This window comes from Hibiscus syriacus, unplaced genomic scaffold, assembly GCF_006381635.1.
Source record: "Hibiscus syriacus cultivar Baekdansim isolate YM2019G1 unplaced genomic scaffold, ASM638163v2 tig00111941_pilon, whole genome shotgun sequence".
In the NCBI taxonomy this organism is placed as follows: Eukaryota; Viridiplantae; Streptophyta; class Magnoliopsida; order Malvales; family Malvaceae; genus Hibiscus; species Hibiscus syriacus.
Window position 1 is genome coordinate 1,026,125 of NW_024063217.1, and position 24,829 is coordinate 1,050,953.

Genomic DNA, 24,829 nt, shown 5'->3' on the forward strand with positions numbered 1-24,829 from the left:
AAATAAAATATTAATTTGATATATATTATACATGGTTGGGTTCGGTCCAATCTTAGTCGAACAAAAGCATGAAAGGGAAATTCCTCCATAAAGGAATAAATTAGCTGAAAATTTGGGCTGGAATTTTCTGCTCCATATAATCTTTTTAGTCTAACAAATGGTTGTCCCTTTTTCCCATATATATAGGGCAAGGGGAGGTAAGATAGTAGGCTACCCTCAACACCAGGTTGAGAGCAGCTTCCGTAAGAGACCTCCGAATTATGAAATGCCCTCCGTGGGACTCGATCCCACGACCTCAAGGTTAAGAACCTTGTGCTCTACCAACTGAGCTGAATGGTCATTTCACTTTTTGTACGTGGCAATAGCCCAATAATAAGGCTGGACCCCCAACCATCCCCAAATTTTTTTAGCTATGTTTCCTCTTTTATCGTTCGTCAATAGGTTTCTATCTCTGTCGGAGGGTCTTTAAAGTTGTAGAGTCCGAAAGGTAGATTCTATGCCATCTTTGTCAATCCATCCGTAATTCCATTTCGTTCTCTTAGAATATGGATAAAATGTAACCGTCACTTTTGTTAAATTAACCAGATGACATGTGATACCATCAGTGGTACTCTATTTAACACGCACCTTACAACAAAAGTTTGAATACTTCTTTAATGTATGTCTCTACCATGACCTTTCGTAAACTGATATCCCATGTCATTTCAAATCCCACGACCACTCCCTATGATTCTGCCTCTAGTACTGAACATCGTCCTAAAGCTTTTGTGAATCCCATGATCCATTCGTCGTTAGAATCTCGTAAAGCTCCCCGCAAGCAGTCATTCCTATAACTAATTTGCGAGCTCCATCAATATATTTTATTAAAAAGTTACAAATTAAATTATATATAGAATGCATAAATTCTGAAGACTAAAATAGTATGGTGGTCAAAATAAGAGAAAGGTAATAGTAGGATGACAAAGAGTATACTTTACCCATTTAATACAAAGCTCAGTTTTGTTACAACTACGACAGATAAAAGAGTAAACTACATATTTAATACCTAAACTATCGGTTTTAATTTGTTTTAATACCTAAATTTTTAATTTTTTCAAAATTATATCTAATATTTAGTACATATTTTATTTTAGTACTCACCGTTAAAAACTTAACCCGTTTAATACCTAAATTGTTAGCATTGAACCATTTTAGTACCTAAACTTTCAATTTTTTTCTTCAAAATTTAACATTAAATTTTGAACGAATTACTAAAATGAAACAAAAATTAAAATTTTTAATGATATGTATTAAACTAAAATAAAAACTAAATATTATATCGATTTTGAAATAATTAAAAGTTTATATATTAAAATAAATAAAAAATGATAGTTTAAGTAATAAACTCATAATCTACTCTATAAATGGCTACTCTATAAATGGCGTGTAGTTCACTGCGTGGGAATCCAAACGAAGGGATTGTGGAGGAATAGAAAAAGAAGAGGGCCGCAGCAATACTTTCTCGGCCATCTATATTTAAAAAAATGCCGACGCATCTTTACTCATTCAGCGTCTACTCCGCCACCGCTTAAATTTCTTAACCGCCGCGAACCCAGCCCAAATTGCCTGAAGGAAAAAGTATATTAACGACAAGAAGAATGGCTTCTTTGTCCACTCTTTCGCCCTGTAAGCCATCTTCGTCTTCGTATTCACTCTTCGCCAGTTGCTCTCTTGGCCTCAAAAGCGTCAGTTACAATGGCTCTCGCTCTCGTACTCGCGCTTCCAACAACTTCGTAAGCCAGATTTATTATTATATAAACCTTGATTTCATTTTTGGTGTCTTTAAGCTGCTGGAGTGAGTTTTATTTTACTTTTGGTTTTTTAAATGCTGGTTTTCCTTTTTTTATTATATAATTCGGTTTTCTTCTCTGTTGGGGTTGAATATTTGTTTTTTATTGGTATTATTTTCGTGTAATGTGCCGTACGTGTGGGTATATGATGAGATCTACAGTGTAGCGTTTCTTATTTTCCTTCAAAAAATTTGGCTTCGTTTGGATTCGTCCTCTACTATTTTTACAGTAAAAGAAAGTTTTCCCAACAAAAGGCAAGTTTTGCCTTTTTGGGTGACTGGGAAAGGGCACATTTCGTTTCTTGCGCAGTGTTAATGTTTTACTGATATGGGTGCTTTTCTTTTTATGGTTGGAAATACTAGAAATGTGACATGGATCAATCAGTGAATATTTGGAATGGGAAGCCAGTGATTCCTATCCTAAATGAAAGAACACTGCCCAAGTTCTTGGAATCGGCTCGACTGGAGACAACTGCTAACAGAAATAGTGCTAAGATCAAATTGTTTTCTGGGACTGCCAATCCTGCACTTTCTCAGGTCATTGCTTTACACCTTGATTACTTATTGCCTTCTGTGGTAGAGATTTTTTTTTCCAGGTGTTACTTTCAATTTCCATGTTGAAATGATAAGATTGCTAGGCTGGTTGCCCATCATCTCTAATCGCCCCTTGAATGACATTCTCCCGATTTGTCAATATTAACAGTCTGTTTTATAAATTCATTTTACTGCTGTTGTACCTTATCAAGCATCACGCGCTTTTAATGCTTTAAGGATTAGATTACTTGCCGTATCATTTCTGAACTTATGCAAGTTTACTTTCTTATTTCTTGAAACTTATGTTTGCCAGCTCTATTGTTGCAGGAAATTGTATGGTACATGGGCCTGGAGCTGGGGAAGATCAACATTAAGCGATTTGCTGATGGGGAAATTTATGTTCAGCTGCAAGAGAGTGTTAGAGGATGTGATGTATATTTAGTGCAACCAACATGCCCTCCTGCAAATGAGAATCTGATGGAGCTTCTCATAATGATAGATGCTTGCCGGAGAGCGTCGGCCAAAAATATCACTGTGGTGATTCCTTATTTTGGTTATGCCCGAGCTGATAGAAAGGTAAGATAAAATGTGACTATTTCATAATAAACTGCAGGGGATGAAATTTGTTGTATCAACTAAGACACCAGCTACAAATTAAATTGATTAAAAATCTGATCACCCGAATTCGCCTAGTTCGATGATGTGTTTTTCCTTTTTATCGTAACCAGAACAAATTCTGCAATATTGTGTTAGAATTATGTTGATTGAATCAATGTCCTTGCTTTGCAGTTTCCCCCCCATAAGATATAACTTCTGGAGCTTTTGAATCGTATTGTATTTTTATGATACTAAATTTAATTTTGTCTGTAATCTTGTTTTCAGAACCAAGGGCGAGAATCAATAGCAGCCAAACTTGTTGCAAATCTTGTCACTGAAGCTGGTGCAAATCGTGTTCTTTCTTGTGACCTTCATTCTGGGCAGTCTTTCAATTTGAACCAGTCAATATGCTATACATAATTTGCCTGCTTGAATGACATTCTCCCGATTTGTCAATATTAACAGTGTTTTATAAATTCATTTTACTGCTGTTGAACCTTATCAAGCATCACGCGCTTTTAATGCTTTAAGGATTAGATTACTTGCCGTATCATTTCTGAACTTATGCAAGTTTACTTTCTTATTTCTTGAAACTTATGTTTGCCAGCTCTATTGTTGCAGGAAATTGTATGGTACATGGGCCTGGAGCTGGGGAAGATCATTTTACTCTAGCCTTATGGTTGTTCACTGTCGATGGCTAAGCAATTACTAATTTGTATATCCTTTAACTGTCTGGACTGTAGCCTGTGATTCTTGATTATCTTGCCAGCAAGAGAATATCTTCCACTGACTTGGTAGTGGTTTCACCTGATGTTGGAGGAGTAGCAAGAGCACGTGCTTTTGCAAAAAAACTGTCAGATGCACCTTTAGCCATTGTGGATAAAAGGCGTCAAGGACACAATGTTGCAGAGGTAATGTGTTCTCCTCATCTCTGCTCTCATTATATTTTTTTTCCAAATTGATTGTGCAATTATATATATTGTTATTGATATCGACATTGCAGACCTGGCAGTAGGCTGATGTCTGCTGCCAATTGGTCTTCTAAATCACCAGTTTATGCTGTATTTCTTGCTTTAGTTATATGACTAGTACATTGTTATTGTCTTCAGAGTCCATGACTGCTTCTATTTTGTAGGTAATGAACCTTATTGGTGATGTAAAGGGAAAAGTTGCTGTTATGGTGGATGATATGATTGACACTGCTGGTGAGTGAAGGCAATGTGAAGAGTGTAAACATAAACCTCTTCCGAATGACAAATAGACGTTTATTTTGCTTATCATGATGTATACAGTGGTTAAATGGTGGACGTGGCAAAAAAGTTCATCTCTATTTCTGCAAAGTTTTATTATCCCCATGTTTTGGAAATGATAGTTTCATTTTGGTTTTGATTTTCTGCCTTGAAAATGGTCCTCTTCGACCATTGGCTGTGTTATAAATTCAGTTTATGCTTACTAACAAAACTTTCTGTGTGTGCTAGGAACAATTGTGAAGGGGGCAGAACTGCTACACCAAGAGGGGGCAAAGGAAGTTTATGCATGCTGTACTCATGCAGTTTTCAGGTCTAAAATTAATTGTTCGAACTATGTTAAAAGTTTCATATGCATCAACCTTTTAGTCGTCATCATTTTGCTAATATATGTATTGTTTTTATTGCAGCCCTCCTGCAAGAGAGAGGTTATCGAGTGGCATTTTCCAGGAAGTGATCATTACAAATACACTTCCAGTGGCAGAGAAGAACTACTTCCCTCAGCTGACAGTTCTTTCTGTGGCGAATCTGTTGGGTGAAACCATTTGGCGTGTGCACGATGATTGTTCCGTGAGTAGTATTTTTCAGTGAAATCTGATAGGAAAGGAATTACCCAAAGGTGTTCTCTTCTTCAGACGTTTGCATGATGCCTTGGCTCCAGTCTTAAAACTGGATGGGTATATTCCATTGCTTCTTGCTCTCTGCATCTGCAATGCATAACCTAAGTCTCTTCTTAGTTTTCTTTTGGCTAAATTATTTTCCTTTCATTCTTCATTACCTTGTACCGGTTGGATGTGTTGAATGGTTCCTGGAGTATAAAAGCTCTGCCATTTTCTCTCTGGCAGGTTCAAATCTTTCTATAATACAGGTGAGCTGTTCTGGGAGTGTTCAGATTACATGTGTGTATATATATAAGTGAAACATCTTCCATTAGAGGTGATCGTGTGATCATTTTTGACAACCCTTTTTTAGAACATTTAATTCTCTAATGCTGATTTCTCTCTCGTTTCTTACATTTTACGAGTACTGAACTGAACCTTGAAGTTGGTTAATCTGAGCCATCTTGTCTAAACTTCACTTTACTTTGCCCCCGGCTATCACTACGCCGGTTTAATGCAAATTCTTTATAAAAAAAGAAGAAGGAGAATTAAGGTGTGTTTGATAGTTGTAATTGGTTTTAAGAAAAATATTGTTCAGTGTTTGATAGTTGTAATTGATTTTTTCAATGTAATTTATTTTTCTATTTTCTTTGTATTTTTTGTAAAATGTTTTACCATCTAATTTTTCCTAAAATATTTTTCTAACTATTCACCTCAAGTTTAAGTGCTCAAAAAGATATTATTTTATTCATTTAATATTAATTTAATATTTTAATATTATTTTGATAAAATATTTAATATTATTATAATATAACTTAATAAAATTATATTTTTAATATTATATTAATATATACTCAGATATATTGTAATAAAATATGATGTGATATTTTAATTTAGTAATATATAATAAATTATTATATAATTGGTATTATCTATTATTTTTATGAATATAATATTATTAAATTATTAATAATGAGATTTTAATTTATACATTTAATATTTAATATAATAATTTAGTATTATATTATTGATATACTAATAATTAAATTTAAGGGTGTTCAAATGGTTAATTCAATCATTTCTCGAATTGAATTATCATTAACCGAATTAACTGGATTTTTTTAATCGTTAATCAAATTGATTTTTTTTGAAATTATTAACCGAATCGAACTTTATTTATTTACGTAATGGTTTACATAATTTCATCAAAACACCATAAAATAGTTTTCAAAAATTATTTTTTTAGAAAATATAATTCATTTTATGCAAAACGATTTTAGGTAGTTCATTTTAAGTAAAACAAATTTCATGTAATCCATTTACATAAATTATTTTTCAAGAAAACCAATGACAATCTATGAAATAGACCCTTAGTTGTAATATCCAATTAAAAAAATGTAGTCTTAAATTATAATAATAAATATCGATAAAAGTAAGATATTTGTTATGTTATGATGATAAATTTACTTTTAATCCAAGAAATTCTTTTTCCATGTAAATAGCGTTGTTCAAAATATCAGCAAGCTATATCTATCTCGATTTAATATTTAAATTAAATATTATGAATGTTTAATATAAAATAAAATTTCAATTTAATTTATAATATTAAAATTTAAATATTAAACGTTATCTAAAAGATTTAAAATCTTAATAACGCCTTTATGTATAGACTTGATATTGTTCTTTGTTCGAAGTAGGCGTGTTTCAAGTTTGACTTGATATAAAATAAAATTTCAATTTAATTGATAAATTTGAATATAAAGATTAAATTGAATATTTACTCATAGGACAGGGACTAAAGACATAGTTTGACCTTATTTTCCGCCAAAAGTTAAATACTTGAAAGTCGTAATTTTGCCGCATATTGACAAGCGGCTACTAGGGTTTCAGTTTCACCCTGCATTATAAATACCTATTCGCTGCTCAGACTCGTTCATCCCTGAGCTTCGATAAACAGCCGCCTCCCGAAAGGTAAGCTATTTTCTTCCCCTTTGAGTAGCGTTGATGAACATTATTTTGTGTACCAGAGGACCATCCGGTGACGGTCACACAACCCTCTAAGAAGTTCTGAGCTTACTCTTTTCTTATTATTATTTTTTTTAAATTTGTTAGCATGAAATTTCATGGATTTTTCTCTTTAAATAACGGAGAAAGGATTAAAAGCGATGTGATGATAGAAATTCAATGGTCTGCCAATCCACTAAATTAATTCGATGTTACATTGAAGTTCCGACAGGTTCTGATCGCTTTGAATTCTTCTTCTCTTTACAAGATTTGTTGGGTAATCTATTTTGGTGGTGTTTGTTTTTGCAGAGGTAAAAGGTCTGCAGTCTGCGGACCACATCTGCAAGCATCTGCAGTAGAAGATGTGGACCAAAAGTTTGCAGTCTGCAAGAAGAAGACTGTTTGTTTTTTAACGTCTGCAGATTACTAAAATGAACTGAAATATAAATAAACTAAATTTTTAAACTTAAAAGAATTTTGCAATACTGAAATTTAAATAATTTTAGTTTTACAATACTGAAATTAATCCATACAACTACAATAATAAATTATTTAAAATAAATCAATCTATATTTTAAAATAAATCAATCCATATTAATAAATTATTTAAAATAAATCAATCCATATTTTAAAATAAATCAATATATACTAATAAATTATTTAAAATAAATCAATCCATATTTTAAAATAAATCAATATATACTAATAAATTATTTAAAATAAATCAATCCATACAACTACAATAATAAATCAATCTATATTTTAAAATAAATCAATTCATATTTTAAAATAAATCAATTCATATTTTAAAATAAATCAATCCATACTAATAAATTATTTAAAATAAATTATTTTAAAATAAATCAATCCATATTTTATAATAATTTATTTTAAAATAAATTATTTTAAAATAAACCAATCCATATTTTATAATAATTTATTTTAAAATAAATTATTTTAAAATAAATTATTTTAAAATAAATTATTTTATAATAAATTATTTTAAAATAAATAACCTTATTAAATTATTTAAAATTATTTTAATAAATAACCATATTTTATAATTGTTCTTGAAGAGGTTTGAAGAAATTTGAAGACATAAAATCATGTCTGCACCAAGAAGAGCTCGCGTAGACGTTAGAAGAGCTTCTGTCTTCTAAAAAAACAAACGGTCTTCGAAGTCTAATGTCTGCGGGGTGCAGACATAAGAGGTTTGAAGAGGTGGAACATTGAAAATAAACAAGGGCTTTGTGATTGGAACTTTTTTCTACAGAAACTATATCCCGCACTTGTGAAACGTTTCTTGATGCTAAAACACCTTGGAGAACCGATGCCCACTATTTCAGTGTGTTTTGAAACGTTTTCTTTTGTTTGTAAACGAACCAGATCTTGTGGTAAGTTCTTTGGATTCTATACCCAGTTTTTTGCGTATTTTGTGTTTGATTACATTCTTAAAGCAACATTTCAATCTTCATTTGCTAATTCATTCGAAGTTTCTTTTTTAGTTTATTTTATGAATTCAACCATTTCCCCGTCTTGTTTATCCTTTTGGGCAACTGATGAATTCCTATAATTAATGGGTAATTTGCGTCTGATAATTTTATATTGATGTTATAACCTTGGAGACCTGATGCCCGTTCTATCGGATTGCTTTTTAAAACCTTAGATGCTTTTTCTTTTTGAATAGCTTTTTTTTGGATAATTAGATTTTATTTCCCAAGTGAAAAAGAAAGAGTTTAATGTACAACAATCATCCCTGAAAGTTAAAAGTTAAATACTTGAAAGTCGTAATTTTGCCGCATATTGACAAGCGGCTACTAGGGTTTCAGTTTCACCCTGCATTATAAATACCTATTCGCTGCTCAGACTCGTTCATCCCTGAGCTTCGATAAACAGCCGCCTCCCGAAAGGTAAGCTATTTTCTTCACCTTTGAGTAGCGTTGATGAACATTATTTTGTGTACCAGAGGAGCATCCGGTGACGGTCACACAACCCTCTAAGAAGTTCTGAGCTTACTCTTTTCTTATTATTATTTTTTTAAATTTGTTAGCATGAAATTTCATGGATTTTTCTCTTTAAATAACGGAGAAAGGATTAAAAGCGATGAGATGATAGAAATTCAATGGTCTGCCAATCCACTAAATTAATTTGATGTTACATTGAAGTTCCGACAGGTTCTGATCGCTTTGAATTCTCCGTCTCTTTACAAGATTTGTTGGATAATTTATTTTGGTGGTGTTTGTTTTTGCAGAGGTGAAAGTTCTGCAGTCTGCGGATCACATCTGTAGGCATCTGTAGTAGAAGATGTGGACCAAAAGTCTGCAGTCTGCAAGAAGAAGACTGTTTTTTAACGTATGCAGATTACTAAAATGAACTGAAATATAAATAAACTAATTTTTTAAACTTAAAAGAGTTTTGCAATACTGAAATTTAAATAATTTTAGTTTTACAATACTGAAATTAATCCATACAACTACAATAATAAATTATTTAAAATAAATCAAACTATATTTTAAAATAAATCAATCCATACTAATAAATTATTTAAAATAAATCAATTCATATTTTAAAATAAATCAATCTATACTAATAAATTATTTAAAATAAATCAATCCATATTTTAAAATAAATCAATCCATACTAATAAATTATTTAAAATAAATCAATCCATACAACTACAATAATAAATCAATCCATATTTTAAAATAAATCAATTCATATTTTAAAATAAATCAATACATACTAATAAATTATTTAAAATAAATTATTTTAAAATAATTTATTTTAAAATAAATTATTTTATAATAAATAACCTTATTAAATTATTTAAAATTATTTTAATAAATAACCATATTTTATAATTGTTCTTGAAGATGTTTGAAGACATTTGAAGACATTTGAAGACATAAAATCATGTCTGCACCAAGAAGAGCTCGCGCAGACGTTAGAAGAGCTTCTGTCTTCTAAAAAACAAACGGTCTTCGAAGCCTAATGTCTGCGCGGCGCAGACATAAGAGGTTTGAAGAGGTGGAACATTGAAAATAAACAAGGGCTTTGTGATTGGAACTTTTTTCTACAAAAACTATATCCCGCACTTGTGAAACGTTTCTTGATGCTAAAACACCTTGGAGAACCGATGCCCACTATTTCAGTGTGTTTTGAAACGTTTTCTTTTGTTTGTAAACGAACCAGATCTTGTGGTAAGTTCTTTGGATTCTATACCCAATTTTTTGCGTATTTTGTGTTTGATTACATTCTTAAAGCAACATTTCAATCTTCATTTGCTAATTTATTCGAAGTTTCTTTTTTAGTTTATTTTATGAATTCAACCATTTCCCCGTCTTGTTTATCCTTTTGGGCAACTGATGAATTCCTATAATTAATGGGTAATTTACGTCTGATAATTTTATATTGATGTTATAACCTTGGAGACCTGATGCCCGTTATATCGGATTGCTTTTTAAAACCTTAAATGCTTTTTCTTTTTGAATAGCTTTTTTTTTTGGATAATTAGATTTTATTTCCCAAGTGAAAAAGAAAGAGTTTAATGTACAACAATCATCCCAATAGGGAGTAAATTTTAGACGAACTTGCTCCTTTATAGACGTGAGGAGTTGATATGCTGTTCTTGATCCTCTGTTAAAAATTCTTCTATTTCTTTCCTCCCAAATGAAGTAAATAAATGCAGTCCAGGCGATCCTCAGTATGGTGGAAAGGAGAGATTTATCTTTCCAAGCTTGAGCAGCCCATTCAATCCTTGAATCCCAAGACCTGTGAATATCTCGCATGCTAGACAGATTCATAATAGAATTCCATAGAGAAGTAGCATAAGTACATTCAACAAACAAATGATTTCTGGATTCATTATCCTCATTGCACAATATACAAGACTATCAGAAGTAATTCCCATTCTAATAAGTCTATCTCGAGTAGGAAGACGATCTAGAATGGCCATCCAAGAGATAATGCTAAGTTTTGGGGTGTGAAGAGGAAACCAAATTACTTTATGCCAGGAAACTTTGTCTCTATGAAATCTGATATCTTCCCATATTTCTTTAGTATTCGTGACACCAGCAGTTAAATTAGGAAGGACTTCACTACTCATTTTCACAAGTTTTCTGATAGTCCAACTGTAGGAAGAGTTAACATTGATATCACTTTGGTTGCTGCTTTTGATAATATAACATTGTATCCATGCGACCCATAAAGACCCCTCTCCAGCTAGAATTTTTCGAATGAGTTGAATCATGCAGGCTTTATTCCAGGATTAGATGTTCTTCAACCCAAGACCTCCTTCAGCTTTGGGACTACAAATCCTATCCCAGCTAATCCTAGCTCATGTAACAGCTGTATCATTTCTTTTCCAAAGGAAACGAGAGCGAAGCTGCTCAAGCTGATTGATAACTTTATGAGGGAGGATAAATTGTCTACTCCAGAAGTTAACTATACTGTAAAGGACAATTTTAATAAGCTCAAGATGCCCAACATAGCTAAGAAGTTTTCTAGACCAATGATGAAGCCTTTTTTTTGATATTATCAATGAAAGGAAGACAGTCTTTTTCAGTAAGTTTTCGAGTGACAAGAGGGACTCCTACGTACCTAACGGGCAAATAACCTTGTTTGAAGCTAGTGGAAGATTTAATGGAGTCTAAAGTTCGAGCAGAAATACCAACAGCATAAAACTCAGTTTTGCTAACATTGAGGTTCAGACCAGAAATATCATAGAAATGGTTAAAGACACTAGTAACACCAACAATAGATTCAAGGTTGCCTTTATAAAAGATCAAGAGGTCGTCTACAAAAGATAAGTGAGTAATACCAATTTTTTTGCACTTTGGATGGTATCCAAATATGCCTCTGGCTGCAGCAAGATTGAGAATTTTTGAGAGAATGTTCATTGTTATCACAAAAAGGATAGGAGATAGAGGGTCTCCCTGGCGGATGCCTCTCTGGCCTTTGAAGTATCCAATTAGACTACCATTAAAAGATATGGAATATCTAGCTTCTTTGAAGCAAGAATCGATCCATCTAGTGAAAATGGAAGGAAGTCCTATTGCTTTAAGAATGGAGGAGATAAACTCCCAATTAAGAGAATCAAAGGCTTTTTGTAAGTCAATTTTGAGAGCACATCTTGGCGAGATATTCTTTCTACCATAGCCTTTCACTAATTCTTGAGCAAGAAGGGTGTTGTCTATAATTGATCTACCTCTTACAAAAGTGGTTTGATTGAGGGATATAAGGTCAGGAAGAAGCGAAGTCAATCTTTTGACAATGGTTTTTGTTATAGTTTTGTAAACAACCGAGCAATAAGAGATAGGTCTATAATCCTTAACTTTGCTAGGATTCTGGATTTTTGGAATCAAGGCAATAATGGTGGAATTAAAAGCAGGAATGATGTTAGACTCTTGAAAGAAGTATTTAACAACATTAATAAAATCTTCCCCTACGACAGACCAGGAATGTTTGAAAAATAGAGGAGTGAAACCATCAGGGCATGGGGCTTTGTCATTTCCTTGATTAAATAAGGACTCTTTGATCGCTTCATTAGTAATTGTTTTAATCAGATCACTAGCAACCTCGTTAGGCAAATGAAATTTAAGCAAATTTCTCAAGGTAGAAGGGTCAGAAGGAGAGACTTTAGGATATGTAGTACCAAGTTGGTGTGTGAAGAAATCAATAATTTCATTTGCCATATCATCGTAAGTCGTGAGTCTTTTCCCCTCATTATCAATAAGAATTCTTATGGTGTCTCTTTTATTATTAGAGGCAACGACATAATGAAAGAGTGTTGTACATTTGTCACCTTCTTTGATCCATTGAACTTTAGCTTTTTGTTTAAGGAACATGTATTCAGTATCCTCTAAGTCAACCAGTTCCTTTTGAAGACCCAATTCTTTTTTCTAAAGAATTATTGCCATTAAGAGTAGAGATCTGAATTTGTTCCAGTTCTCTCTTTTTAATCCTTACCCTAGTAGAGATATCACTATAGTTATCCTTGTTAAGCTTATGCAAGCAAGGCTTTAAACGTTTAAGCTTGAGAAACAATTTCTACATAGGGTTTTCTTGAGATGGTTGATGCCATGAATACAGAACATGTCCAAGGAAATTTGGATGCTTGCACCAGAAATTAAAAAATTTAAAAGGCTTAGGCCTATTGATTTGAATCTCTTTGCTGATCCAAACAAGAGCCATACAGTGATTTGATGGGCCAGGAGCAATAAATTCAACAAAAGAATTTTAAAAAGAGGTAGCCCAATGGGAGTTAATCAACACTCTGTCAAGCTTCCTGGCTAGATACATGTCTTTTAGTTTATTACTCTAGGTATAAGTAGGCCCAAAGAAAGGATGATCATAAAGAGAAATTTCTTGAATCAATTCTTGGAAGTCTGCCATTTCAGAGGTTAAATAAGGTCCAAGAATTTGATAATCAGAACTTTCCTTATGCTGAAGAAAGATATTAAAGTCACCTCCCATAATCCAAGAGAGAGACCCAAACCTAGAATCAAGATGATGAATGTGCTGCCAAAGAAGTTTTCTAGAAGAACCATTGTTACTTCCGTAGATAGCAGTGATAATAAAATGAATGTTATTGAAGAGACATTTAGCAGTAATGCTTTGATCAGTTGAGTGACAGAAGGAAAGGTCAATTCCTTTTTTCTAAAGAAACCATATTTGTGTTCATAATTGTCAGGTTTAACACGAGTTTCTAACAGACAGAGAACATCTACTTTGAAAAGATTAGCTCTATTCATAACTTTTTTCCTGTTTGTGAGGATTGTTGAATCCTCTAATATTCCAAAAACAAATTAACATTCAATTTGTGTTCATATTCTTTATATTTGATTTGAGGTAATGTTTCGGTATGTGTCTGTTTATTCATTCATATTATTTTCCAAGTCAATTCCTTTGATCAGTTGAGTGACAGAGGGAAAGGTCAATTCCTTTTTTCAGAATTGTCAGGTTTAACACGAGTTTCTAACAGACAGAGAACATCTACTTTGAAAAGATTAGCTTTATTCATAACTTTTTTCTGTTTGTGAGGATTGTTGAATCCTCTAATATTCCAAAAACAAATTAACATTCAATTTGTGTTCAGATTCTTTATATTTGATTTGAGGTAATGTTTCGGTATGTGTCTGTTTATTCATTCATATTATTTTCCAGGTCATCTTGAAGCATCTATTGTAACACCCCCAACCCGTATCCGACCCGGATACGAGTCTGAAGTGTCACATTGACTTTTCAAACATTTATTCGTATAAAATAGTGAGTAATTTAAAAACTTTGATAACATTTAACTTATTCAAAACGTTTACAAAATATATCAGAGTTCATACAATTTATATCTTTAGACTACATACCAACTACACTCTATAAACATTACATATATTTTCTGATATGACATTTGGTAAGGAGAACTGACCTGTCTTGTTCCGCATTACTCTTTACTCTTCTCGAAACCTACGTGTGAAACAATCACACGCTAAGTCGAAGACTTAGTGAGGCATAAAAACTTATAATGCTCTTTATAACATATATCAATACATGCATGTTCTGTTCTATCATGTTATACCAAATTACATGCTTTCTTCGTATCATATAAAATCATATCAGATTAATTACAGTAAATACATACATACACATAACTCATCATTAACAGTTTATCATGTAATCACATACTTTTATGCTTAACCTTTTCAATCAAACACTATAAACACACAACATCATATCATTTCTATAACATTTATCATACCACTAACATATATTTGTTCATATCTCTGGATTAGCCCATGTACATATGTGAGAACTATAGATATGTGAGTTTATGGAGGTTGTGCACTAATGTTGTCACCACAGCTCATATAAATGCACCGAAGTGCCACATAGAATTGCACCGTAGTGCCGCGTAGAATTGCACCGTAGTGCCATATAATAATGTCCATAAGGACCACATATCATTCCTTAAGAATCATATACATATACTAGGGATCAAGTATGCGTCTCACCAGACTTCACACATGTTCCAAAGAATACATATATGTCCCGAAGGACCACAATGTCCTGAAGGACCACAAATCATTCCTTAAGAATCATATACATATGCCAAGGATCAAGTATGTGTCTCACCAGACTTCACACATGTTCCAAAGAATACATATATGTCCCGAAGGACCACAATGTCCCGAAGGACCACATATCATTCCTTAAGAATCATATACATATGCCAAGGATCAAGTTTGTGTCTCACCAGACTTCACACATGTTCCGAAGAATACATATATGTCCCGAAGGACCACATAGACCCTCAACTCTTGGCATACCAACTATACCCCTAGCTCTCACGACACATAACATGGGCATTGTCATTTAACAGTTCACATTACTTGTCATTTCTCTTCTGTCACATACCATATGTATGTGTAACCATGTATTCCATATCATATCACATGTTCATATAAGCTCATAGCTTCTTTCACATATACATGTAATCACTTAGTCTATTTTCATGTAATTCTTTTCACTTCTCATATGATTTTATATTCATATCTCACATATTTCATATAGTCACTTGGCTTATTTCATTTCACATTGGGCATGTCTCATAGCATATATCACACATGCATATAATCATGTAACATATATAATAACCTATATCCATTTCATGTATCCATGCACATATCAAAATCATAAATCAAATAACATTGTATTATTACATACTTTGTTCCATAGCCATATATTTACATATCTTATACTTACCTAGTTTACTCTATTTCACACATAGTCACATAATCACGTAATATACTTACGCATAGATCATTTTCATACCTAAATCATATAACACCCAATTCTTCCTCATAAAGTTATATATTATATTCATATAATATCATATTATCCTATAAGTAAATACTTATCTTATGGTTTGGTATCATCATTTATACTCAATTCCCTTCACTAATATATTATTCTCATATTACTCTATAGTCTAATCTTATTTAACTCATCAACTTTCTCATGTAGTCATATAAATCTATTATATAAATTCTTATAATTGATCACTTATACTATTAACATGTATGGCCACTTATCATATAACCTATTTCATATTCCCATGCAATCATATAGACCATTCATATTAATTCCTATACTTATCACAATACATGTATTCACACAATCATTTAACACATATTGTAATATATCACATACCCAAATCAAACATATGCATATGATCATAAATTAATGCATTATAATATAGGAAATAGACTCGTCGCAAGTCTTATTTCCATTAAACATCATAAACTAACTTGTATGCACTCACCTGGCCTCACTAGTCCATTCCAATCTCTTATCTTCCCTTTTTATCGATCTTACTTGTCAATGATTCCAGAACTCGTTTAGGCTCTGAATCTACATAATTATACATTTTAAGATAATTATTAGATACCTACACCTTGTAATTTGATACTAGCAACTTAAACGAACTTATTAAACCAATATTTACAATTTTCCTTTAGGGGGAATCGGTTCCCTCCTGTGGGGGTATCGGTTCCCCCATGACATTCTGGAAATTTTATTCGCTTGAAGGGTTATCGGTTCCCCTTGAATGGGTATCGATTCCCCTATCCCAGAATTACATTTTTGAACTCGAAAATCCCTTCATTTTCAGCTCCATACCTCATACTTCACTTCTATTAATATTCCTAACTTTCATACACATAATTAAACTCGTTTCTACTCCATAATCACTTCCTTAAACTCAAAATCCTATCTTTTACATGATATTCAAGAATCATACTCAAATACCAACATGTTCTAACTTTAATTCTATCACCTTATACTTCTTAATTAGCTTGATAACAAGTCAAATCCAACTTTAAATTCTTATTATGACCTCTAATCCAATATTTCATTCAATGGCTTCTAACCTTTAATCTCCCTTAACTTTCAATTCTTTGAGTTTCTACAACTCTTTTTCCTTCTATAATCTTTCTTAAGACTTCCATAATTAAAACCATGCTTGAATTTGAAGGATTAATCAAGAGAAATTAAACTCACCTTAGCTTGGGCTCTTCACGTTGAAGAAGAAAGAAGAATCAAGAGTTATCTGGAAACTCTTGTTTCTTTCACTTGGATATTATAATACCCATTATCTATTATTTAATTATTACCTTTGCTCAATGACCCTTTTACCCTTTTAGTTCTCATTCACTTAATAATTCATCCTACCCAACATCTTTAATTAATTCCTTCACTTTTCGATTAATTGAATTTGATCACTGACATTTTAAAATCTTACACTTTAATCACTAACCCGGTATGGAGGATGTTACAAATCTCCCCTCCTTATAAGAAAATTCGTCATCGAATTTTCACTGCACATCTTAATAAGAACATATCTTCTAATGTTCTTATGTTGCTTCCCTGGCTTATTCTTTCTTGTCATCATCAGAAACTTACTTTTCAATCCTTTAGTTTTCCAACTATCTTTTTCGTTTATACATTCATCTTCTGTTGCTTATCATATAAACAATAACCAGTAATACCAATCCATTGTTGTCTTTTCTCTCATTCAATTATGCATTTTTCCTTTGACCTTTCTAAAATTCCATATAATGTCACTCATCACGTTGACAGTAACATTCATCTCATCACTCTATATCATAAATCCATCTATTTCTTCATAACTCTCTAATTACCTTATAACCATACCAACTTGTATTCGTCATCATTTGACCAAAACACAACTTTAAATCTTCTTCAATTGTGATTAAACATATACTTTAAGGAGTCAAACAATATTTTCACATCACCTTGCACACTTTTCGTGTTTCTATATCGAACTTATCATTTACACTTCCATACAAATCCTCACTTCATTCACTATATCACGTTTATGTAATCAAAATATACAACTATATCTAATACAATTTCATCACAAAATCTTGTTAGTCAACGCTAACTCTTTCATTCTAAAGTACAAATCCTTATCATCTCCACACTCTTTCTTATACACAATACTATCCCTTTGTTTCAAATTCATAACTCTGATTCCATTCATATATGTTACTTATCCTGTAGACAGTAACATCATTCTTATCACTAAAAATAAAAAAATCATCAATTCATTTCTTTCCTTATTTTCTAATTAATTCACCACAATCCAAACTTTTACTCATTCTTTCATCCTTGTCTATATTACGATACACATAATCTCTTCATATAACCTTACATACTTTTCTTACTTCTAATCAAACTTATAATTTGCACTTCCTTATAACCCTTTATCATATTACTCATTTAAACACCATCTTTTCATTTCTTTATCCATTTATCCTTTTATTATCAAAATCTTCTTATATAAAAATCATATCTTTCCTTCCATGTTCACATACTCTTGTCTTATCACTTATTTTTATCTCTGTGTAACCATCTTCATTGCATCCTCATAACTTTGATATCCCTATTTCTTCTACCGATCTTTATTCTTTATCATCTCTTGTATTTGTATTTTCTTCTTTAAAGCCACTTTTTAAAACATACCAATGCTTATCTCTTTGCCTACATCATATCGGTATGATCAAGATACATAACCACATCCAGATTCATATCATATTGATTAACTCCACTTTATCTTTCCTCCAATCTTATAACTCTAGCACCTTTACTCTGACAGCTAGATAATAACTTTTGTTCAATCTAGGGCACAAGCCCTATTATACCAATCATATACATCCTTTCCAATCTAAATTATCTCAAATTCGCTTACTCAACTTATCAATTTCACCTCTATTCTCATACATCCTGAAATTTCTTTTGCTCAAACTCAACATTCTGACTTCCTGTGTCCTATAATCTGATCATCGATATACACATTCTCAAACTCTTCTTATCAATCCTCAGCTTTACTTAAATATACAAATTCTTACTTCCTTTTCCTTTACTATACCACATTACTATGATCCAAATATGCAACTGTATCCAGATCCATTGCAGATTTGGTTATCATATCCTGACAATATTTTATAATCTTATAATTCCAGTACATTTTTATCACATACTCTAGTTAGCCAATGCTAACTCTTTCCATCTTAACTGCAAACCCTTATCATAAACATACTCTTGTTTATGCGCAATACTATCACTTCGTTTCAAACTCATAAGCTCTGACTTTATACATCTTATACACTTGTCACTGATGCACTTATCCTTGAGTTCTTCTATACGTACTCACCACGTCATTAGATCTTTTTAACATTCTTATGGTGACACCTGTTCACCATATTCTATCTTATCCACATAATAACAAAACTACTCTATATCGTGTTTCCGATTCAAAACAATGAAAACTTTCTATCATTATTCAGATATGATTTCAGCTTTCTGAAATCAACTTTTGATCTTACTAGGCATTTCCTGAGGTGCCCGCTCTTCATCCTGTCTGGCCAGGGCAGGTGAATAGCTATCACAATCAGGAATATCACCTTTCACTTACTTCAAAATTATCACGATCGGATTTCTACTGTATTAAACTATTCTTATTCTATTAGCAAGACAACATATTCCTTACACTATCAGATCAGAAATTTTTCAATCTATGTTGGCATGTACACCTTTTATGACACTTTGGACTTCGGTTTATGCCGAGAATCGGCTAAACCTTAGCTCTGATACCATTAAATGTAACACCCCCAACCCGTATCCGACCCGGATACGAGTTTGAAGTGTCACATTGACTTTTCAAACATTTATTCGTATAAAATAGTGAGTAATTTAAAAACTTTGATAACATTTAACTTATTCAAAACGTTTACAAAATATATCAGAGTTCATACAATTTATATCTTTAGACTACATGCCAACTACACTCTATAAACAGTACATATATTTTCTGATATGACATTTGGTAAGGAGAACTGACCTGTCTTGTTCCGCATTACTCTTTACTCTTCTCGAAACCTACGTGTGAAACAATCACACGCTAAGTCGAAGACTTAGTGAGGCATAAAAACTTATAATGCTCTTTATAACATATATCAATACATGCATGTTCTGTTCTATCATGTTATACCAAATTACATGCTTTCTTCGTATCATATAAAATCATATCAGATTAATTACAGTAAATACATACATACACATAACTCATCATTAACAGTTTATCATGTAATCACATACTTTTATGCTTAACCTTTTCAATCAAACACTATACACACACAACATCATATCATTTCTATAACATTTATCATACCACTAACATATATTTGTTCATATCTCTGGATTAGCCCATGTACATATGTGAGAACTATAGATATGTGAGTTTATGGAGGTTGTGCACTAATGCTGTCACCACAGCTCATATAAATGCACTGAAGTGCCACATAGAATTGCACCGTAGTGCCGCGTAGAATTGCACCATAGTGCCATATAATAATGTCCATAAGAACCACATATCATTCCTTAAGAATCATATACATATACTAGGGATCAAGTATGCGTCTCACCAGACTTCACACATGTTCCAAAGAATACATATATGTCCCGAAGGACCACAATGTCCCGAAGGACCACATATCATTCCTTAAGAATCATATACATATGCCAAGGATCAAGTATGTGTCTCACCAGACTTCACACATGTTCCAAAGAATACATATATGTCCCGAAGGACCACAATGTCCCGAAGGACCACATATAATTCCTTAAGAATCATATACATATGCCAAGGATCAAGTTTGTGTCTTACCAGACTTCACACATGTTCCAAAGAATACATATATATCCCGAAGGACCACATAGATCCTCGACTCTTGGCATGCCAACTATACCCCTAGCTCTCATGACACATAACATGGGCATTGCCATTTAACAGTTCACATTACTTGTCATTTCTCTTCTGTCACATACCATATGTATGTGTAACCATGTATTCCATATCATATCACATGTTCATATAAGCTCATAGCTTCTTTCACATATACATGTAATCACTTAGTCTATTTTCATGTAATTCTTTTCACTTCTCATATGATTTTATATTCATATCTCACATATTTCATATAGTCACTTGGCTTATTTCATTTCACATTGGGCATGTCTCATAGCATATATTACACATGCATATAATCATGTAACATATATAATAACCTATATCCATTTCATGTATCCATGCACATATCAAAATCATAAATCAAATAACATTGTATTATTACATACTTTGTTCCATAGCCATATATTTACATATCTTATACTTACCTAGTTTACTCTATTTCACACATAGTCACATAATCACGTAATATACTTACGCATAGATCATTTTCATACCTAAATCATATAACACCCAATTCTTCCTCATAAAGTTATATATTATATTCATAATATCATATATCCTATAAGTAATACTTATCTTATGGTTTGGTATCATCATTTATACTCAATTCCCTTCATTAATATATTATTCTAATATTACTCTATAGTCTAATCTTATTTAACTCATCACCTTTCTCATGTAGTCATATAAATCTATTATATAAATTCTTATAATTGATCACTTATACTATTAACATGTATGGTCACTTATCATATAACCTATTTCATATTCCCATGCAATCATATAGACCATTCATATTAATTCCTATACTTATCACAATACATGTATTCACACAATCATTTAACATATATTGTAATATATATCACATATACCCAAATCAAACATATGCCTATGATCATAAATTAATGCATTATAATATAGGAAATAGACTCGTCGCAAGTCTTATTTCCATTAAACATCATAAACTAACTTGTATGCACTCACCTGGCCTCACTAGTCCATTCCAATCTCTTATCTTCCCTTTTTATCGATCTTACTTATCAATGATTCCGGAACTCGTTTAGGCTCTGAATCTACATAATTATACATTTTAAGACAATTATTAGATACCTACACCTTGTAATTTGATACTAGCAACTTAAACGAACTTATTAAACCAATATTTACAATTTTCCTTTAGGGGGAATCGGTTCCCTCCTGTGGGGGTATCGGTTCCCCCATGACATTCTGGAAATTTTATTCGCTTGAAGGGTTATCGGTTCCCCTTGAATGGGTACCGATTCCCCTAGCCCAGAATTACATTTTTGAACTCGAAAATCCCTTCATTTTCAGCTCCATACCTCATACTTCACTTCCATTAATATTCCTAACTTTCATACACATAATTAAACCCGTTTCTACTCCATAATCACTTCCTTAAACTCAAAATCCTATCTTTTACATGATATTCAAGAATCATACTCAAATATCAACATGTTCTAACTTTAATTCTATCACCTTATACTTCTTAATTAGCTTGATAACAAGTCAAATCCAACTTCAAATTCTTATTATGACCTCTAATCCAATATTTCATTCAATGGCTTCTAACCTTTAATCTCCCTTAACTTACAATTCTTTGAGTTTCTACAACTCTTTTTCCTTCTATAATCTTTCTTAAGGCTTCCATAATTAAAACCATGCTTGAATTTGAAGGATTAATCAAGAGAAATTAAACTCACCTTAGCTTGGGCTCTTCACGTTGAAGAAGAAAGAAGAATCAAGAGTTATCTGGAAACTCTTGTTTCTTTCACTTGGATATTATAATACCCATTATCTATTATTTAATTATTACCTTTGCTCAATGACCCTTTTACCCTTTTAGTTCTCATTCACTTAATAATTCATCCTACCCAACATCTTTAATTAATTCCTTCACTTTTCGATTAATTGAATTTGATCACTGACATTTTAAAATCTTACACTTTAATCACTAACCCGGTATGGAGGATGTTACATCTATTTTGCTGCAATTTGGTATAATTAGGGGGTGTTTATCGAGTGAGTGGATCACGAATTAGATAGTGTTAACTCATTCTTGCTAATTTTTTTTACTCAATTTGACTCGTTGCTTGTTAAGCTCGTTAAAATTTTACTCGACTTGTGCTCGTTAAGTTCGTTACTTGCTTCGTTGTTTGTCTCGTTGTTCATTAAGTTTATCAAAATTTGTATCTTATTTTTTTACTTCTATAGGTAAAATCTACTAAGACTATATAAAGCTTAATATAAACGTAAATTGATAAACTTAACAAAAAAAATAATCAAAAGAGTGTATAAAATATTTAAAGTTTAAACTCCAAAATAAAAATCTACAAATACATTAAAATAATAATTAGAATTTAATTTTTGGGTGTAGGAGAATAATAATTATTAATTAATAATTTAGTTTTTTATTAAAAAATTAATAGATTAGTCATTTATTATCCATTAGTACATTAGTAAATCTTTTAATGAAATAATTTTTAAGATAATAAGTAAAAGATTATAAAAAAAAACTAACAAGTTGTTCGCGAACTTATCGAGTTGAGGTTGACTTTGTTTGACTCAGTTTATTAAGATCTCGAGTTTGAGTCTAGTTAGCCTGAGTTGAATTTTATCGAGTTTTGATCGAATCTAGTTAGAATTGCTCTCGAGCTGCTCAACTCATTAAGCTCCCCTCGGTATAATTGGACTCTCCAATGGTGCTTGAATATTCTTGGACATTACAGTCGTTAATTGGTTGATCAATCCTAAAGAAGACATCCACATGTTTATAAACAAAATTCCCCGACGAGAATTCAGACGTATTCCATTTCCAGTTCTGTTGACAGATATCACTCATCATTGTACTGTTGTATAATGTTATGGATAATACACCTGATTGAATTTGGTTTTTTATTATGTTGTTGTTGGTTGTTTTTCTTATTTTAACTATTTGATAATATTACTGTGAGTTTGCATTAATCTCATATCTTATTAGATATGTCTTTTTGGGAAGAGGATAATGACTGTTTTAACTATTTGAATTTTATTTAGGTCATAATTTTTTTTTGAAAAAATGCAAATTGATCTTTTCAAATTTTTTGAAGATTTTAATTTAAACCTCTAAAATTTTAAAAGTTTTAAGTCGGCATATCCAAATCCTAATGCCAAATTCTGGCTCTGTGAATAATCAATGACCTAACTTACTAACTAACAACCTAAATAAACTAACTATTATTTTATTTCTAGCAAGACATGTTGAAGAACTCGTGTGTTCATCATTTTCTCAATTACTCCATTATCTACTATACTATCCCATGATTGATTAATTGTTTTACCCATCAACCAAAATGGATTACTAAGTTTATTTACGTAAAAATAAAGTTACTGACTGTTAATTCTGAAGTGTGCGTAGATTTGGTTCGTGGATGAAACCTGGTCCTTGCAAGCCAAATGGAGATTTTTATGTTCATCACTATGATTGGCTTGCTCATGTTAATTATAGGAATATGCATGGAAATTTTATGTTAGAAGGGAGAAATTAAAAATCCAAGGAAGATTGGAACTTATTAGAACTGTGTTGTCTTCTATTGCTAATTTCTGGTGTAGGCAGCTCTTCCTGCCTAACTCGGTTTTGGGAAAGATAGAGCAACTTTGTTCCCCTTTCTTCTGGAAAGGGTTTGACAAAGCTGACTCAGGAGCAAGAGTAAGTTGGACTAACATCTGTTACTTGAAATCCGAAGGAGGGCTCGGAATTAAAAATATGAAGTCTTGGAATAAAGCATGCATGATCCTATTAATTAAGAAAATCCTTGCATGTGAAGGGTCTCTTTGGGTTGCTTGGCTCAAAAATTATGTCCTTAAGGACAGATTTCTGGTATGTGGAAATTAATTCTACTACCGGTTGGTGTTTCAAGAGGCTTCTGAAATTGAGACCAGAGTTGCATCAGTTTCTGACTCCATGTGCTATCAAAGCTAGTACCATATGAGATTCAATCCGAGAGAAAAGACCTAAGGTTCCTTGGCAGAAACTGTTACGGTTTCCCCTGCATATCCCAAAACCCAGTCTGATAACCTGGATGACTTTCCTTGATAAACTTCCTACCAAGGTAAGATTACAACGTATGGGGTTAATTAACGATTCTTTATGCGTTTTCTGTAAAGCTGAATTGGAATCCAGGGACCATCTATTCTT

General features: G+C 32.1%; 1 long non-coding RNA gene, 6 other non-coding genes and 1 pseudogene across 7 annotated transcripts; 7 read left to right on the forward strand and 1 right to left on the reverse strand.

Annotated features, from left to right (window-relative positions):
* The first annotated feature begins 1,553 nt into the window (after window positions 1–1,553).
* On the forward strand, window positions 1,554–4,830 carry LOC120173056 (annotated as a pseudogene).
* Window positions 4,831–6,801: 1,971 nt separating this feature from the next.
* Window positions 6,802–6,880, forward strand: LOC120173209. Its single transcript, XR_005521038.1, has one exon. It is a non-coding gene; the product is annotated as a small nucleolar RNA U61 (small nucleolar RNA).
* LOC120173106 lies at window positions 6,806–23,598 on the reverse strand. The gene is made up of 3 exons (XR_005521023.1): window positions 23,585–23,598; window positions 18,677–18,681; window positions 6,806–7,068 (listed from the first exon to the last, which is right to left on the reverse strand). It is a non-coding gene; the product is annotated as an uncharacterized LOC120173106 (long non-coding RNA).
* LOC120173204 lies at window positions 6,968–7,052 on the forward strand. Its single transcript, XR_005521033.1, has one exon. It is a non-coding gene; the product is annotated as a small nucleolar RNA snoR14 (small nucleolar RNA).
* LOC120173206 lies at window positions 8,357–8,448 on the forward strand. Its single transcript, XR_005521035.1, has one exon. It is a non-coding gene; the product is annotated as a small nucleolar RNA Z101 (small nucleolar RNA).
* LOC120173208 lies at window positions 8,745–8,823 on the forward strand. Its single transcript, XR_005521037.1, has one exon. It is a non-coding gene; the product is annotated as a small nucleolar RNA U61 (small nucleolar RNA).
* Window positions 8,910–8,994, forward strand: LOC120173205. Its single transcript, XR_005521034.1, has one exon. It is a non-coding gene; the product is annotated as a small nucleolar RNA snoR14 (small nucleolar RNA).
* Window positions 10,163–10,254, forward strand: LOC120173207. The gene has a single exon (XR_005521036.1). It is a non-coding gene; the product is annotated as a small nucleolar RNA Z101 (small nucleolar RNA).
* Window positions 23,599–24,829: the final 1,231 nt, after the last annotated feature.